Below are 19,933 nucleotides of genomic sequence, written 5' to 3'. Positions count from 1 at the left end.
CCGTCCATAAAAGCGGACCGATTCCTCTGCGCTCTGGCCCGCTGCGGCTAGCGGTACATGAAGGCGCTGAGGGCGGGAAAGCTAAAGTTGGGGCAGTGGCGAGGGCCAAGGACGCGGTGGCGGTCAGAACGATGGAAGCCTCGGAGAGAGAGGAGAGCGGTACCCCTTTTCACTCGGATAAGAGTGAGCCATGTTCAAGAGGCCTCTTAGGTGACCTTCGACATTCGAAGGCCAGAACCAGCCCTCAGTACCCTCCCTCGTAGTACGGCATCGAGGCGGAACGCCGAGTCTCCAGCACGTGGTGTTGGTGAGTGAGGAGTCAGACGGCCGGAAATTACCCCGGCTGGAAACAGCCTGCAGCACTTAAGTGAGATCCGTGGGTGGAGGAAAGGTCACCCTAGGTTGCTAGGGTGCCTGGGTTTTCGTTTTGTTTCTACTACTTAGTGGCCGTTTAAGACTTAGGTGTCCTTAATTCTGAGCCCTTAAACATTTTATAAATCGTTAGGTGCTCCTGAAATTTTATCTTATTTTTTAATTGCTTGCCTCTGTATTCCTCACGGTTAGAAAAGATGTACAAAAAGGATTTTGAAAACTAAGCACATTCAGAAATTTTATCATTTGCAACAAGAAGAGCATTCGCCTGTATCTTCACAGCGTTTAGTAGAAGCTCATGGAAATAATAACTTATGGTGTGTCAACCGCTTTATATAGTCTCCCTCCTTCTTACCAGAGACCTAAAGAATAGCTGTTACTAGTCCCATTTTGAAGATGAGGAAACTAAGACTCAGAAATTAAGATTTTCTTTGACTCAGATAACCCCTCTAATAGGTTCCAGTCTCTGACCTCAAGGCCCTCTCCACCATGCAGCCCTTACCAAAATTAACCATTGAATTATCCCAGGAAATGACCTCTTTCCTGAAGGAAGATTTGTGTGGGGACAGTATGATACAATACTAAGAGTTGGCTAGAGGCTTACTGTATCACAGAATGTCACTAGCTTTCCTTTTTGTTTTTGGATTAAAATGAGCAACAAGGATAACTGTGGGAAAAGAAATATCAAAACCATACACTGGTATGTTCTGTGGAAAGGCAGTTCTCCTTTGGCTTGGTTAAGGTTGGAATGTTATTTAGTTTAAAACCAAGTAGAGTGACCTTTCTTTTGTTTTGGTTTGTTTTTCTCTGCTGTAGTCATCCCTTAACTGCCCTATCCCTTCTCCTGTAGGTAGGACTCTAATTCAGGGACTCCAGCATACCCTGGCTGCCTTATTAATGGATTTGCCCATTACTTCTTTTTTTATTATTATTTTTAATTGGAGGATAATTGCTTTACAGTGTTGCCTATTGATTCTTTAAGAAAGTTCTGGGACTTAATACTTGGTGTAAACTTGAGCCAGCATTGATTTTTCCAAATGTAGTAGGCTAATCGTATCCTTATTTCACAGGAATGTTATTTCTCTGAAGCTTTTTGAGCTGTCAAGAAACAGATGACATGTATCAGGGCATTTCTAAGCATTACCCAGAAGGTATTGGCTGCTTCTTATTTCCTAGCCCCTGCTCTTTTGAATTAGCTTTAATTATAATCAGTAATAAGTTCCTCACTCTCTTTTCCCCCAGTTCTCTCAGATAGTGGGAACTGGTTGGGCAGTGAAAAAAATCTATGGGTAGAAGGGGAGGTTCTTTTCATAGAGACTTTGGACTCTGCATAGAGTTGTTTGACTTTTGGACTGATTCTTCCATTATAGCATAGCTGCTTTTGCATGAGGATGACCGGTGACTTGAGAAGCCTACAGCATTTAAGAAGATACAAGTTTGTCATCCTAGGTGGTTAGAGTTTAGCAGTGTCAAGTTCTTTTTCTGTTTCTGATTGGAAAAGGTCCTATCTAGTTGAATCTTTGCAGAAGTACTCGCCAACTGTGACATGGCCAGCTAGATCTGACTTTTCACAAGTGAAGGAAAACTCTTTCAGCTATCTCTAATAGTAGATTTTTAGGTCAGTCTCTGGTTGTGCTAAAGTTTTGTGGTATATGGAGGAGGATTTCGAGTTTTTAAAATCAGAAAAGCTGCATCTTCTGTGGTACAAAATTAGAAACTTGATGCTTATGTTTGGAGGATGTTTATTTGTTATGATTTAGAGGCTCACATTTGTTCTACTCTTAGACTGTAGTTAGAATCTCAGTCCAAGTGAAAGATTATTTCATATAAGTTATTTTATCATTAGTGTTTGTTTTGCTAATGTTGCGTTCAGTTCAGTCGCTCGGTTGTGTCTGACTCTTTTCGACCCCATGGACTGCAGCACCCAAGTCTTCCCTGTCCATCACCAACTCCTGGAGCTTACTCAAATTCATGTCCATCCAGTCGGTGATGCCATCCAACCATCTCATTCTCTGTCGTCCCCTTCTCCTCCCGCTTCAATTTTTCCCAGCATCAGGGTCTTTTCCAATGAGTCAGTTCTTTGCATGAGGTGACCAAGGATTGGAGTTTCAGCTTCCACATCAGTCCTTCCAATGAATATTCAGGACTGATTTCCTATAGGATTGACTGGTTTGATCTCCTTGCATCCAGGGGACTCCCAAGGGTCTTCTCCAACACGACAGTTAAAAAGCATCAGTTATTTGGCACTCAACTTTCTTTATAGTCCAACTCTCACATCCATACATGACTACTGGAAGAACCATAGCTTTGACTGGACGGATCTTTGTTGGCAAAGTAATGTCTCTGCTTTTTAATATGCTGTCTAGGTTGGTCATAGCGTTTCTTCCAAGGAGCAAACATCTTTTAATTTCATGGCTGCTAATGTTGCTATTGGTGTACATCCCTTCCTGACTTAGTTTCTCCATTTGTAACATAATATTGTCTTTTACTGGATAAAATACAAGTACTGGGAACTCTGACATATTCATGGAATGAATTGAAAATGATTATGTATCTTTTTTACTGTACATCTTGGAGAACCTTCCAAATCAGTATATACTGTGCTCTCTTTTATGGCTATGTAGTATTCCATTGTCTAGATATATCATTATTATTTTGAAAGTCCCTTATTGGTGAATTTTTGTGTTTTCCCTTTTCTATTATTATTAGAAGGACTTCATTTCCTGGTTTGTTTGGGACAGTCTCATCTATGCCATTTGTCCCAGTTTAAATATTAACAGTGCCCTCGTTTTTTTAAAGGGTCCTGATTGGGACGAAACAATATGTTTTATGGTTACGTTAGCTATTACAGGGAGAAGGCAATGGCACCCCACTCTAGTTCTCTTGCCTGGAAAAATCCTATGGATGGTGAAGCCTGGTAGGCTGCAGTCCATGGGGTCGCTAAGAGTTGGACGCTACTGAGCGACTTCACTTTCACTTTTCACTTTCATGCATTGGAGAAGGAAATGGCAACCTACTCCAGTGTTCTTGCCTGGAGAATCCCAGGGACGGGGGAGCCTGGTGGGCTTCCGTCTATGGGGTCGCACAGAGTGGGACACGACTGAAGCGACTTAGCAGCAGCAGCAGCAGTAGCTATTACAGTGCTGCAGTGAATACGAATGAATACCTTTTTATTTTGCAGGTTTGCAAATATAACTGAGTTAAATCCTAGAGGTAGAATTGCTGAGTCAAAAGGTATATACATTTGCAATTTTGATAGATGTTGCCCTGTTGCCTTCCATATTGGTAACACAGTCTCACCAGTAATCAGGAGAGTACTTGTTTTTCCACTTTTACTTCAGTTCATTATCACTTAAAAAAAAAATGTTTCTTTCCAATAGGTGTAAAATGGTATCTCAGTGTTGTTTTTATTTTACTTTTTAAAAATTACAAATGAGGTTGAGCATCTTTTTATGTGTTTAAGAGCATTTTGTGTTTCCTTTTTTATGAATTACATGTTTTTCCATGTTTTTGTTGATTATTAGAGTTTTGGTGTTTAGCCTTTTGTGAAATGAGTTCCATACATCCCTCTACCTCCCAAATCATTTGACTTTTGGTTTTCCATTTGTAGTTTCCCATATGGGAATTTTTAATCTTTATGTAGTCAGATTGCTCCATTTGTATCTTCTACTCAATGACTTATTATTCATCAATAAATATGTAATCTTTGATTTCCTCATCCTTCAGATCCTCTGTGTGTGTGTATGTGTTAGTCGCTTAGTCGTGTCGGACTCTTTGTGACCTCGTGGACTGTGTAGCCTGGCAGGCTCCTCTGTCTGTGAAATTCTCCAGGTAAGAATACTGGAATGGGTTGCCATTTCCTTCTCCATAATAGGTCTCAAAACTGTTACTTCTCCCCATTCCCATTGCCACTATTCTAGTTAAGTTTCTTAATTTTGGTCTCCCTCCCATCAGTTTCACTCACTTCCAATCTGTTCTTTACAGCATAGCCACAAGTGACCTTTGAGAAATGCAAATCTGATTGTGTTTTGTTTTTATAGAACCCACTGCTGGTTTCCCAAATCTAGCATAAATTAAAGTATAGTAAAAAAAAAAAGGGGGGGTGAAGAGAATGTTTTCTCATGAGAGATGTGGACACTTAGCAAATGTAGCGAGCTCTTAATTGTGGGGAAAATAAGAATAAGAATAGCTAGAGAAGAATGTACAGTTCAGGGAAGGGGCTTTTGTTTGTTTTGAATATTTGTATTTTCGTTTTGTCTTTTTAAGAAAACTATCATCTCAGTATGCAGAGGAGGAAAGGCAGTAGAGATGAAAAGGTTGCAGATAGGAGGTAAATATTATATGCTGAGATTATAGGAAGAAGTGAGGTAGAAAGCTTGACCGGTAAGTACTTAGAACAGCTATTGTAGAGCTAAGGGAAGGCACTAACTAGAATCTTCTGGAGTGTTGGGAAATATCTAAGAGCATGTTGAGATGAGAAGTTTGCAGTTTAAACATTTTATACAGAAAAAATATATAGACAGTTTATGTGGGAGTGCTGTGAAACTTTCAGAGGACAGATAATCCCAATCTTAATTTGCTTTGTTCCACAAAAGAGAAAAGGAAGAAAAACTTTACAACCTGCTTTGTTAAATTACCATATACTTTAAAACCCAAACCAGACAAGAACAGTTTAGGAAAACTACTTTTAAAGACATAGATGCAAAAATCATACATTTTTGTAATCAAGAAATTTTTATCCCAGTAATGCTAGAATGGTTTAATACTAGCAAATGTGCATAATTATCAAATCAGTAGATTAAGATAGAAAATCTATTTGATCCTCCAGATCATTGCAGAAGAAATATTTGGTAAAATTAAATATCTGTTCATCTTGAAAGTTCTTAGTCTACTAGGCAAGGAAAGGAATATCCTGATAAACCTGACAAAAGGTTTATCAGGGAACAGGCCTGGGTTTACTACTTCTGTTAAATATTTTATTGAAAGTCTTATTATTGTCCAGTAAAACAAGAAAAATAAATGGTATAAAGATTATGAGAAAGCAAAATTGTCATTATTCACAAATAATATTTATAAGGAAAATCCAAGTAACAGGTAAATTATTGGGACTAATAAGAGGTCAGCAAGTTGCTAGATAAAAAGATCAGTATCCAGAAATCAGTAGCATTGCTATGTTGAAGTAATAATTATGTCTATTTTTTATGATGGTGTTACACGCTGAGAAGTACATATAAATAAACTTAATATAGAATTAATAAACCTAATAAAAGAATTTTAGGGAGAAATTAGTTAATGGAAAGGTATACTATATATATTAAGCTGGCTCCCATGATACCTACCTCCTGATTTTCATGCCTGTGTATACCTTTCCCCTTAAGTATGAATGGGACCTCTGGTTTGCTCCTAATAAACAGAATACAGCAATCGTTACTTTCCCTGTTGGCTTTCAAGAAGCAAGCTGCCATGTGAGCTGTCCTAAGGAGAAAGCCACATGCTAAGAAACTGAAGGCAGCTCTCAGCCAACACCTAGCAAGAAAGTGAGGCCCTCATCCAAAAGCCTGGAAGGAACTGAATGTTGCCAAGTATCATGTGACAGAGTGGATCCTTCCTGCTTTGAGCCTCAGATGAGAACTCAGCCCTGGCCAACACTGATTGTAGCTTAGCTAAGCCATGCCCAGACAACTGACACATAGAAACTGTGAGATAATAAATATGTGTTGTTATATACCACTAAGTTTACAGTAATATCTTACGTGGTAATAGACAACTAAAGAGGCTTTCCTGGTGGCTCAGATAGTAAAGAATCTGCCTGCAATGCAGGAGACCTGCGTTCGAGTCCTGGGTTGGGGAAATCCCCTGGAGAAGGGAATGGCTACTCACTATAGTATTCTTGCTTGGAGAATTCCATGGACAGAGGAGCCTGGCGGGCTACAGTCCATGGGGTTGCAAAGAGTAGAACATGACTGAGCGAGTAATGGAACACATAGAGTGTTAAATGGAGGGAAACAGAATCAAAAAGATGGAGGCTGTCCCCAAAGTAACATAATCTTAACACAATTCCAATCAAAATCTCAACAGGGTTTTGCACAGAATTTTCATGAATCCTAAAATCTTAGTAGAAAACAAAAGAGAGAAGCCAAGATAATTCTGAAAAAGAGTGAAGAAGTGTCTGGACTTCTCCACCGGATATCAAAACTTTTATAAAGCTATATGGTAATAATGCGATTAACTTTTAAAGAAAATTGCCAGTTTTCTAAAGTGGCTGTACCATTTTACATTCCCACAACCAGTGTATGAGAGCTTTGATTTCTCTACATCCTCATCAGCACTTAATGTCTTTTTGATTGTTGTTGTTTAGTCGCTAAATCTTGTCCAGCTGTTTGCAACCCCATGGACTGTAGCCACCAGGCTCCTCTGTCCTTGGGATTTTTCAGGCAAGAAATACAGGACTGGGTTGCCGTTTTGTTCTCCAAGGGATCTTCCCAACCCAGGGATCGAACCTGCGTCTCCTGCATTGCAGGCGGATTCTTTAGTCCTGAGCCATTCTAATGGGCATATGGTAGTTTCTCATTGTGGTTTTAATTTGCATATCCCTAAAAGCCAATGATTCTGATTTTTTATGTACTTGTTAGTCTTTTAGATGTCTTTGATGAAATGTCTTTGGGCACCACTAGTCTTTTGTACATTTAAAAATTGGATTGTTGTCTTATTATTCAGTTTTAAGAGTTCTTTGTATATTCTAGACACAAGTCTTTTATCAGATATGTGATTTGCAATATTTTCTTGCAGCTAGTGACTTGTTTTTTTTTTTTTTTTCATTTTTAAAATAGTATCTTTTTAAAGTCAAAAGTTTAAAATTTTAATGAAGTCCAATTTATCATATTTTTCTTTTATGCCATGTGCTTTTGGTGTTGTGTCTGAGAATTTTAGTCCAGAGTCATGAAGATGTTCTCCTGTTTTCTTCTAGGAGACTATAGTTTTAGCTTTTTCATTTAATTCTGATCCATTTCGAATTAATATTTGTGAATAGTGTGATTTAAGGATCTCAGTTTTCTTTTTGCATGTGGATATCCGATTATTCCAGCACTGTTTGTGGAAACCTTTTTTGAGAATTAGTTGACCACTAATATAAGGGTTTCCTTCTGGTCTCTCAATTCTGTTCCATTGATCTACATTCCTATCCTTATAACAATACCACATTCTCTTGAGTATTTTAACTTTCTCGTAAGTTTTGAATTCAGTGTAAATCTTTAAACTTCTTTCTTTTTCAAAATTATTTTGGTTATCCTAGGTCCTTTGCAGCTTCACCAGCTTATCAACTTCTGCAAAGAAGCCTACTAGGATTTTGACATTGAAACTATATATTAATTTAGTAGAAATTATCATCTTAACAATTACTTCTTTAATTTTTCTCAGCAATGTTTTATACTTTTCAGTGTATAAATTTTACATTTGTTTGATTAAATTTATTTCCATTTAATTCCTTTTGATGTTATTATGAATAGAATTTTCTTAATTTCATTTGAGTCTGTTTATTGCTAGTGTGTAGGAATATAGTTGATTTTTGTATATTGATCTTGTATTCTGTGACCTCACTGGACTCATTTATTAATTCTAGCAGTTTTATTGTAGGTTCCTTAGGATTTTCTGCACAGACAATTGTGTTTATGAATAAGGATAGCTTTATTTCTTCCATTCCAATCTGGATGCCTTTAAGCTATTTGGTTTTGTTGTTGTTGTTTGCTTGCTTTTTCTTAAGGCATTGTCTAGAACTTCCAGCATAGTGTTGAACAGAAATGGTGAGAGCAGTCACCTTTGCCTTGTTCCTGATTTTAGGGAGAATGCATTCAGTTTTTTAGCATTAAGTTGAAGTTAGCTGAGGAGGTCATGGCAACACACTCCTGTATTCTTGCCTGGAGAATCCATAGACAGAGGAGCGTGGTGGGCTACAGTCCATAGGGTCACACATAGTCAGACACACTGAAGTGACTTAGCATGCATGCATACGTGAAGTTAGCTGTAGGGTTTTTGTATTTATTCTTTGTCTATTAAAATGAAAATTTCTATTATTAGGAGATCATGAATTAGTTATATCATGAATGAGTATTGGATATTGTCAAATGTTATTTCTGCGTTTACAGAGATGATCGTGGGGATTTCAGTTCAGTCACTCAGTCGTGTCCCACTCTTTGCAACCCCACGGACTGCAGCACACCAGGATTTCCTGTCCATCACCAACTCCCAGAGGTTACTCAAACTCATGTCCATTGAGTCGGTGATGCCATCCAACCATCTCATCCTCTAACGTCCCCTTCTCCTGCTTTCAATCTTTGCCAGCATCAGGGTCTTTTCCAATGAGTTGGTTCTTCCCATCGAGTGGCCAGAGTATTGTAGTTTTGGCTTCAGCATTGATCTTTCCAATGAATATTCAGGACTTATTTACTTTAGGATGGACTGGTTTGATCTCCTTGAAGTCCAAGGTTCTCTCAAGAGTCTTCTTCAACACCACAGTTCAAAAGCATCAGTTCTTCGGCACTCAGCTTTCTTTAGTCCAGCTCTCACATCCACACATGACTACTGGAAAAACCATAGCTTTGACTGGATGGACCTTTGTTGGCAAAATAATGTCTCTGCTTTTTAATATGCTGTCTAGGTTGGTCATAGCCTTTCTTCCAAGGAGCAAGCATCTTTTAATTTCATGGCTGCAGTCACTATCTGCAGTGATTTTGGAGCCCCAAAAAATAAAGTCTGTCACTCTTGCTGCTGTTTCGCCATCTATTTGCCATGAAGTGATGGGACTTGATGCCATGATCTTAGTTTTCTGAATGTTGAGCTTTAAGCCAACTTTTTCACTCTTTTCTTCTTTCATTTCCGTCAAGAGGCTCTTTAGTTCCTCTTCACTGCCTTCCATAAGGATGATGTCATCTGCGTATCTGAGGTTATTGATATTTTTTCCCAGCAATCTTGATTCCAGCTTGTGCTTCAACCAGCCCAGCCTTTCTCATGATGTACTCTGCGTATAAGTTAAATAAGCAGGGTGACAATACACAGCCTTGACGTACTCTTTTCCCGATTTGGAACCAGTCTGTTGTTCTGTGTCCAGTTCTAACTATTGCTTCCTGACCTGCATACAGATGTCTCAGGAGGCACGTCAGGTGATCTGGTATTCCCATCTCTTGAAATGGAGTAGCCATCATAGTCAACAAAAGAGTGCAAAATGCGGTACTTGGATGCAATCTCAAAAACAACAGAATGATCTCTGTTTGTTTCAAAGGCAAACCATTCAATATCACAGTATTCCAAGTCTATGCCCCAACCAGTAATACTGACGAAGCTGAAGGTGAATGGTTCTATGAAGACCTACAAGACCTTCTAGAACTAACATCCAAAAAAGATGTCCTTTTTATTATAGGGGACTGGAATGCAAAAGTAGGAAGTCAAGAAATACCTGGAGTAACAGGCAAATTTGGGCTTGGAGTACGGAGTGAAGCAGGGCAAAGACTAATAGAGTTTTGCCAAGAGAACACACTGGGTCATAGCAAACACCCTCTTCCAAAAACACAAGAGAATACTCTACACGTGGACATCACCAGATGATCAATACCGAAATCAGATTGATTATATTCTTTGAAGCCAAAGATGGAGAAGTTCTATACACTCAACAAAGAACTGACTCATTGGAAAAGACCCTGATGCTGGGAGAGATTGAAGGCAGGGGGAGAAGGGGACGACAGATGACGAGATGGCTGGATGGCATGTCGGACTCAATGGACATGATTTTGAGTAAGCTCTGAGAGTTGGCAATGGTTGGGAGGCCTGGGGTGCTGCAGTCCATGGGGTCGCAAAGAGTCAGACATGACTGAGCAACTGAACTGAACTGAAGAATTTTCCACAGTTTGTTGTGATCCACACAGTAAAAGGCTTTGGTGTAGTCAGTAAAGGAAAAGTAGATGTTTTTCTGGAGCTCTGTTGCTTTTTTCATGATCCAGTGGATTTTTGATATCTGGTTCCTCTGCCTTTTCCAAATCCAGCTTGAACATCTGGAAGTTCATGGGGATTTTCCATTATTCTATTAATATGTCATATTACATTACTTGATTTTTAGATATTTAACCAGCCTTGGGTTCCTGGAACTAACTGCAGTTGGTCATGGTGTTTAAACCTTTTTTTTATATGTTTCTGAATTCAGTTTGCTAATATTTCATTGAGGTTTTTTTATATCTGCATTCATAAGGAATATTTGTATATAGTTTTTTCCTTATGATCCCAATCAGTTTTTAATTTAATGATTTTTTCATATCCTTTGATAATCATTGCCCAGACCAACTGTTTCACTAGGGTTTGTTCTATCATTCCTTATTTATTATTTTGAATTCTTGTATAAATAAGGACTTTGCTTCATCAAGTATTTAGTCATTCACGGATACAGTTCATATAGAAAAGGTAGGCTGTATATTTGATTTGTTTCTCTTTACTTGCCAATTTATAGAATAATAAGTTGGTTCCATAATATCAAAGGTGATCAGTCAGTTTTAAAAATTACTATGAATTTGAACAACTAAAATATGTTTACATTCTTTGCAATTTTTATTTCTGATGCTCAAATATCCCATCTCTGGATAGTGGGAGTCCCCTCAAAGTTGACTCTCGAATCCTTTGACACAACCCCAGTAGTTTTTTTTTTTTTATGGTTGACAGATCTTAACAGTAAAAAAAAAGCTTCACACTTGTGGACTTCTCTGGTGGTCCGGTTTTTAAGACCCTTTCCAGTGCAGGGAATGTGGGTTTGATCCCTGGTTGGGGAAGTTCCACATGCCTCAGGGTGTGGCCCAAAATTAATTAATAATTTCAAAACAACAACAACAGCAAGAGCTTCACACTGTTTATGATAGAGTAAGTGTTTCTTTAATGAATAATTAAATGAAAATTACCTAGGACCTTACAGGACTTTTAATGCATACTAGGTTTGATGTATATCTTAGGACTAGCTTGCTGCAATCATTAAGAGTATGACCGAAAATTAGAAACAGTAATTTATAGAAGATTCACGTAATAGATTTCCTAAACATTAATTCTCCTGAAATAAAATTTCTATTATACTTAGTTTTAGATATGGTTCATAACACATGTCAATTTTATGATTTTGATGTTGCCTTTTCAAAGAGGTGAAATACTTGGAATACTGGCCCCAAATAGCTGAGATGCATATGAAAGAAATTACTTCAGCAAGCCCAGACTCCTGCATCTTCCCTAAAATAAGCAATAAAGTCCTTAACTTGAATTAATAAATTCAAGTTAATAAATTCTTTAACCTAGTTTTTCTTAATTAACAATAATCTTTTGATATTCAGACTACTTGCCCCTTATTGCAAACTTCTGTGTAACCCTGACTCCTTCCTCCGCCGCCTCTGAGCAGTTCTGTCAGTCACTTGAAATGGCTGTCTCCTGGGCTTGACGTCCTACAAATTCCCTCCAAATAAAATATTACTCAATTTTTAAGTTGACAGAGGGTAAAAGTATATGTCCTTTTGCTTAATAGTGCAAAAGGAGATATGCTATTTTGCATTTCCACACACAATATATGATAGCCTGTTTACCACACTCTCTCCACCAGTCTTTTGTCAAGCTTTTGGATTTTTGCCAGTCTGGTGGGTGAGAAGTGGTGTCGCCAAGTAATTTTAATTTTATGCTCAACAACACATTTTAATAAGTTAATGACAGTCTACATTAACATATAAAGAAATTTGCCATTAGACATCTAAAATTTAATGAGTTGGCTCTGATCCTCAACCTGCAGATTATTTAGTTAGATTTGTGGTAAGAAGTAAGATGGATTTGTTAAAACAACTATTATGTTAATGAAATATTCAATTAAAAAAAGATGGATTTATTATCCTCAACACGGCAGAGTAAATAATCAACTATGGTCTCATACTTGGAAAACATTTTATAACCAACAAAGTACTTTTACAGTCATTATAATTTGACTGTCATGATTATTCCTGAGAAATAGGACAGGTGCTATGCTCATTTTGTAGAAGGGAAAACTGATTGAGATTTTCCAGTTTAACACAGCAAATGATAGAGCTGGGTTTAAATTTCGAATTTCTGATCTACCTATATACAAATTCTGTGCTTTCTCTTCCTGGTATTTGCTAAAGAATGCACGACCTATATTACCCAGGAGGTGGCAGTGTTCTCTTAATGTTCATTGAGCTTCACTTTCACACTGGAGACACTTGAATTGAAAATTGTATTCTTCCAGCTGGTATTCTTGAGTGTAAGTTAAATTTAGGTGTTAAAGATAAAAGGATGAATAAAAGTTGGTGTCTGCTTCCTAGAAAGTCACTATGTAGGTACAAGAGTTGGGGCAGTAAGTAAGAGTTAAAAGCCTACAAAATTGTGTACAAAATGCTGTAGGAATACAAATTTATAGTGGGCCTTTTGGGTGGTGTCTTATATGTGATGATGGTATAGTTATATCTAATACACAGATGAGAGACGCAGGTAAATTCTAGCTTTCTGATCTCCTAATGACAAAAAAAAAAAAAAAACAACCCACAAAAGGAAAATCATATGCATTGTAAATGTAAAGGAAAAAGCTCCTACATGTCCTAATGTGCCATTCCATCACTATCAACACTATATTCAGTATTTTTAATATTTTTTCAGATGTAAATTTAGTGTTGAAGTTTATTCCATTTGTTCATTAACCAAATATATTTTTTTAAGTGGTGTGTGTGTTTTCACATGTGTATCCAAAATGTGTGTGTTGAAGTGGTTTCTAGTTCATCCTGATTTAGGGTGCTTTTATTTTTTCAAGTTAATTAGTTTTTTATTTTTGGCTGTGCTGAGTCTCCATTGCTTCACGAGAGGCCTTTCTCTAGTTGCTGTGAGCAAGGTTACTCTAGCTGAGTATGAGGGCTTCTCTTTTTGAAGAGCGTGGGCTCCAGGGTGAGCCGGCTTCAGGAATTGCGGCTCTTGAGCTCTCGAGCAGTCTCAGGAGTTGTGGTGCACTGGCTTAGTTGTTACGTGGCATGTTGGATCTTCCCGGACCAGGCATCGAACCTGTGTTCCCTACATTGGCGGGTGGTTTCTTAACCACTGCACCCACCAGGAAAGTCCCAGGGTGTTTTTACTGCTGCTTCTGTCTAAAGGAGCATGTTTCTGTAAGCCTTGCTTTTTCTCCTGCGACTGCCAGAGGACGGTAGAGCACAAACCTAGCATTTGTGCATGACTACAGAGAGTGTTGATCTTAGAGCATCTGGGCGTTTTACATCCACTAAGTAGAAATTAGGGTTCCGCTCTAGCTGGAGTTTCCTTTCTCCTCTTCTTCTAGAAAGGGATGAAGGAGATCCTTTTCAAGAAGCAAGCTCTCATGGGGAGGTTGTCACTGCTGACAAATATTTTTAAATGTTAGTTTAGCCAGATGCTGTTAAATACTGGGGATATAATAGGGTACACAAAATAGTCACAGTCCCTGTCCTCATCAAGTCTGTGATTCTGGCAAAACCTACTGGTGACTAGTAACCTCATAAATAATGTATATTGATGTTTTAGAAGCCACTTCTTATATTCAAATCTTCTTGTGTTTCATCTGAGAGTTTCAGGTTATGGTACAAATTATCCCTGAGAGGAAAGCAGAATTCAAGCAAATTACCTTCTAAATATATAATGAATCAAACCTCAGGTAGAATCTTAAATACTTAATTAGCAGTACTTCCCAACAACTGTAGTTTTCCATAAATCTTCTTGTTTGTATTATAGGTTTATCCCTAGAAATATCCTCCATTGTGCAATTTAGGAACAGACTGAAATGTTAGATATCTCTGCTACTTGAGATAGAGTTGATTTCAGGAAAACAGTTGAACTTTCACCTTTGGAATCTTAGGATTATTCCTTTATTATTTATGACCCCTAAATATATATTTATAAGAATTTTAAATCACACAATCAAATCACAGTGATACAAGAACAATGCTGAATTATGACAGAAAGTCTGGATTCCGGTGTCAGATATTATTTGACTCCCAGGACCTTATGGAAGTGAGTTTACCTCTCTGGGTTTTTGTTTTTTTTTTTAATCTGAAAATGAGACAGGACAAAGGAAAGGAGGTATCCAATTCACCAGTGTTATAACTCATTATCATCCTCACTGCCTCACACTTTTTGCAATGTAGGATTTAATCACATGAAATTACCAGTATTTGACTATTTGAAAAGATTCTGTGTTTAACCTACATAACCAGCCATTTCATTTGGTTCAGTCTAATTGTTGAATTCATTTGTGGGCTTTTATTGTGATTATCTGAGTTATTTATTTTAGGGATCAGTTCAGTTCAGTCGCTTAGTCGAGTCTGACTCTTTGCGACCCCACGAATCGCAGCATGCCAGGCCTCCCTGTCCATCACCAACTCCCGAAGTTCACTCAAATTCACGTCCATTGAGTCAGTGATGCCATCCAGCCATCTCATCCTCTGTCGTCCCCTTCTCCTCCTGCCCCCAATCCCTCCCAGCATCAGAGTCTTTTCCAATGAGTCAACTCTTCACATGAGGTGGCCAAAGTATTGGAGTTTCAGCTTTAGCATCAGTCCTATTTTAGGGATAGCTGAAGCTAAACAAAATTAATGTCTCAAGTGTGAAGGAAACGTGCATTTGGAGACTATAATATTGCCTATCAATGCAGTCCATTCTGGGTGTGCATAGAATCCAGTCTAATCTTTTCTTTCTACATTATGCTAATTTTCTGGTCCCTGGATGCTAAGATGATTTGATTGCTGTATTTCTTTAGTGTCTGGCAAAGGAAGAATTACTTGAAAGTTTTGTTAGGGTTTTCTTTGTAATAAGTTTTGGCCAGAAGTATCTTCTTATGGAAGAGGAGAATATACTATTAGCACTGATATCCAGGGTATGATTAATTAAATAATTCTTCAGAGTTACCTGTCTTTTCCCTCTCTTTTCTATGAGTTATGTCAAGGAGTTGAAAGGGCAAACTTTCTCAATTTCTAGCTTTAGACCAATTTTGTCATTTTGTCATTCCATCCTACATCTGAAGGGAACAGGGCTAAGTTTTTCTAGTTGTTTGATGCAGATCGTTAAATATTTCTGCTTGAGTAAGCTGATGTGCTAAACTTTTTTTTTCCCCCCTTCTTGAGGCATTATTCATCTCTTTACCATTAAATAAATTGAACTTTTGGGTCTTTTGTCATTACTTAGACTTTTGGTCGCAGAAGTTAATCAGTGAGAGGAAAGATAAACCACAGAGGATTTTTTTTTAGTTCCCCACCCAGGATAAAACCCATGCCCCTGCAGTGGCAGTGCAGACCACCAGAGAAGTCCCAAGACCTCTGACTTCTCTACCTGAGACACTTAAAACTGTTGTTTTGTTACTGAGTTCATGCTTGTACTGCTTGTTACAGAACAGGCCAATAAATCGAGAGACAAGTTGTTGAGGCAGGGAATAGTGACTTCATTTGGAAAGCCAGCAGACTGAGAAGATGGTGGACTATTGTCCCAAAGAACCATCTTACCCAAGTTAGAATTCAGGCTTCTTTTATACTAAAAGGGGAGAGGGGGTGTGGTTGGTTGTTACAAACTTCTTGGGGTCAGAATCCTTTGTTCTTGCATCTGTCCATGTAGGTCAGGTTATATTGTTTCTGTGTACCTCCAACATGATAAATGTTACATGAATGGAAAAGTGTTACACCTTAAAAGTCAGAACCTTGAAAACGGGCTGTTCTTTATATTTCAGGCTATAGGCAGTATTCTTAACTTGTAGCAAAAGCAATAGAATACAAAGGTTAAAGTAAAGAAAACAGATCCAATATGGAGTCAGATTTGTTCTTCCCTATTACAGTTTTTCTGGAGAAATCACATACTAGTCTATATAGAATCTGAGGTATAGATATCTGTTTCTAAGAGATGTTCCAAATAACTATTTTACTTTTTCCCCCTCAGAAAAACTCCTGGGTGCTGGGCCCAAAAGAACCAAGAATTTGAGAAGCTTTGACTAAATCTAGAAAAATGTAAGCAGTCATAATCGGCAAAGCAGATGAGGGGGTTGGGTATCAAAGTAAACACACTGGAAGAAATAGGATTCTTCCTCTTCTCATACACTTTCTGAATCTAATCACAGAACTCCATCACCTTCACTATCGCTTCCATAAGATTCTATAACTTCCTTTATTTATTTTTAAAATATTTATTTATTTATTTATTTAGCTGCACTGGGTCTTAGTTGGCAGTGTGTGGATTCTAGTTCCCTGGCCAGGGATCAAACCCAGGCCCCCTGCGTTGGGAGCACAAAGTCTTAGCCACTGGACCACCAGGGGAGTCCCTACTTGCTTTAAAAATATACTTACCAGGGACTTCCCTGGTAGTCCAGTGGCTAAGACTCTGCAGCCTCAATGCAGGGGCCTGGGTTCCATCCCTGCCTGGGAACTAGATCCCACATGCTGTGAGCAACTAAGGTCTTGAGCCACAACTAGCGATTCCATGGGCCACAGCAAAAAATCCTGTGAGCGGCAACTAAGACCCAACACAGCCTAACAAATAAAAACATATATATAAATAATAGAATTTATTTAATTGGATCCTTCTTTATCTACTTTTAGAATGGCAAAAACGTGTTAAATTTTAGGGTATATGAAGATCTACCTTTTTTAAAAATCTATTTCAGTTTCTTAAAGTAGCAGGACTCTAGAGAAATGGGAGCTGGGATGTCTTGTCTAATGTGCTTTGATTCTGTATTATTTTGTTTCCTTTTTTTTTTCCCTAGAGATAAGAGATATTCCACCAATTTCAGGAGACTGGAGTTATGAAAAGAATTTTCAAACAATCAGATCGTTTGCTTCTGGAAGATAGAGAAAAGAAATTGGGTTGGATAATTCCTGAAATTTCTTATTCAGTATTTCCACTTATATAGTTCAACCTATCTAGTCCTAGTATGATCTTTTGAATGTAACTAAACTACTAGTTTTTGGAAATGTTCACACAGATCATAAAATCTGGGTTATATAATACCCAGAGGGATACACACTGGGAGACAGAGCAATTAATCTAAATGGAGCTAACATCCAAATAGGAAAAGGAGTACGTCAAGGCTGTATATTGTCACCCTGCTTATTTAACTTATATGCAGAGTACATCGTGAGAAACGCTGGACTGGAAGAAACACAAGCTGGAATCAAGATTGCCGGGAGAAATAGCAATAACCTCAGATATGCAGATGACACCATCCTTATGGCAGAAAGTGAGGAGGAACTCAAAAGCCTCTTGATGAAAGTGAAAGTGGAGAGTGAAAAAGTTGGCTTAAAGCTCAACATTCAGAAAACGAAGATCATGGCATCCGGTCCCATCACTTCATGGGAAATAGATGGGGAAACAGTGGAAACAGTGTCAGACTTTATTTTTCTGGGCTCCAAGATCACTGCAGATGGTGAGTGCAGCCATGAAATGAAAAGACGCTTACTTCTTGGAAGGAAAGTTATGACCAACCTAGATACCATATTCAAAAGCAGAGACATTACTTTGCCAACAAAGGTTCGTCTAAAGGCTATGGTTTTTCCTGTGGTCATGTATGGATGTGAGAGTTGGACTGTGAAGAAGGCTGAGAGCTGAAGAATTGATGCTTTTGAACTGTGGTGTTGGAGAAGACTCTTGAGAGTCCCTTGGACTGCAAGGAGATCCAACCAGTCCATTCTGAAGGAGATCAGCCCTGGGATTTCTTTGGAGGGAATGATGCTAAAGCTGAAACTCCAGTACTTTGGCCACCTCATGCGAAGAGTTGACTCATTGGAAAAGACTCTGATGCTGGGAGGGATTGGGGGCAGGAGGAGAGGGGGACGACAGAGGATGAGATGGCTGGATGGCATCACTGACTCGATGGACGTGAGTCTCAGTGAGCTCTGGGAGTTGGTGATGGACAGGGAGGCCTGGCGTGTTGCGATTCATGGGGTCGCAAAGAGTCAGACACGACTGAGCGACTGAACTGAACTGAACATCTGTTAGCTTTTTACCAAGTGTTTACCAAGTGTGCCACATACCTTCCTAAGGGCTTTATATGCGTTGCCTTATTTCACTTCATTACAATTTTAGGAAGTAGAGACTATTTACTGTATTTTACAGATGAGCGAAGTGAGGTTCAGACATGTGAGGTAGTTCTCCCAGTGTCACTCAGCTTGTGGGTGAGAGGACTGAATAGAACTTAGATTTGACCCTAAAGGCTAATGAAGGAGCTATTATCTCCGTTTTGGAAATGAGTGCATCAGAGATGTTAAGTAACTTGGCCTAAAGTTACATAAACAGTAACTAACAGTGGTGTCAGGATCTGAATGCATGTCTGCTTTTCTCTAAAACTTATGGTTTTGACTATCTTAAATTCTAAGATATCGTTGAGCATTAAGGAATGCAGTAAGAGAACACAACACATTGAGAATATTAGGATTTTTAAGAAATTAGGTTGAGTGTTGTTAAAACCTCATTATATTTATTTATCTCTGCTGGGTCTTAGTTGTAGCACACAGAATCTTTTTAGTTGCAGCATGAGAATTGTGCTCTAATATAGAGTTGAAGTGAAATGTTAGTCACTCAGTCATTTTCGACTCTTTTTGACCCCCACTTCACTTCAGCTCTGTATAGTAATTAGTTCCCTGACCAGGAATTGAACCCAGGGCCCCTGCATTGGGAACGCAGAGTCTTAACCACTGAAAGATAAACCCCATTATAAAACAAGTCTTAAAGACTAAGGTTTTGTGCCATATTGTTAGGCTAAGGGAGAAGGACCTAAATGGCAGTGATAACTTGGCATATAGTGAATGAGAACCTCTGAGGGCAGAAAGGGGACTTAAAAAAATATGGCATCGGTGGGAGATGCCTTTATTGATTTATTGACTGCATTTGGCTGCTGTGCTTCCAGTCTCAGTTGCAATTCCCACATCGAGGCTGTTCCCACCCTTCCTGTGTCCCTTGAGCTTAGCAGGCACTTCCTGTCCTATTAGAAATGAAAGTTAGAGATTGGGGGTGTGGTATGTATGTATTTACTCTGCAGAATGTTGGTACTCTTTGTCCCTTTATGATAGCAAAAAGCTGACAGGAGAACTAGAATAGAGACTGGGACTTCATTTAAGGGAGGGTTTGGCCTTAATGTTTGTTGTGGCAAAGCAGACAGGTTAATTTATTTCTTAGAATATCCACTATGACAGTGAGGGGGCCTTAAGAAGGGATTTGAAGGCTTTCATCCTATATACTTGGACTAGATTGGTAAATTACTGGATAGTGTTTTTAAATTTTTGGTTTCCTACAAGTTTATTTTATTGTTAAGGTACCTTCTACAGCACATTCCTTTAGTAATATTAGAGGTAAGTGTTGCAATTGTGTTAAATTTTTGACTCTAAAGTTAATGTTCCTTTCCTCCTAAGATCTTTGTATTTTTCTTCTCTGTGAAGCCTGTTTTTAAAATAGTTATTTGTTTATTTTTCTGCAGTTTAGAGACAGCTTGAAGCAAACATCCCAACTCTGTGAACTTCAGCTTGGGCATAAACTTCAGATAGGGTGAGTAATC

At 38.4% G+C, this 19,933-nt stretch overlaps 1 protein-coding gene across 16 annotated transcripts in view; it reads left to right on the top strand.

Annotated features, from left to right (window-relative positions):
- The first annotated feature begins 5 nt into the window (after window positions 1-5).
- RBMS2 (RNA binding motif single stranded interacting protein 2) overlaps window positions 6-19,933 on the top strand; it is a 78,202-nt gene continuing 58,274 nt past the window's right edge. The window contains exons 1-3 of one of the 16 annotated variants that reach the window (XM_070789478.1): window positions 7-307; window positions 16,330-16,397; window positions 17,150-19,923. The gene's annotated coding sequence lies outside the window, so the exon portion shown is untranslated. Of the gene's footprint in view, window positions 19,924-19,933 lie in introns of all 16 variants that reach the window. The other 15 variants (XM_070789481.1, XM_070789477.1, XM_070789473.1 and 12 more) reach the window with 15 other exon arrangements.

Source organism: Bos indicus, chromosome 5 (genome assembly GCF_029378745.1).
Source record: "Bos indicus isolate NIAB-ARS_2022 breed Sahiwal x Tharparkar chromosome 5, NIAB-ARS_B.indTharparkar_mat_pri_1.0, whole genome shotgun sequence".
Lineage (NCBI taxonomy): Eukaryota > Metazoa > Chordata > Mammalia > Artiodactyla > Bovidae > Bos > Bos indicus.
This window is presented reverse-complemented; position numbering and strand designations above follow the sequence as displayed.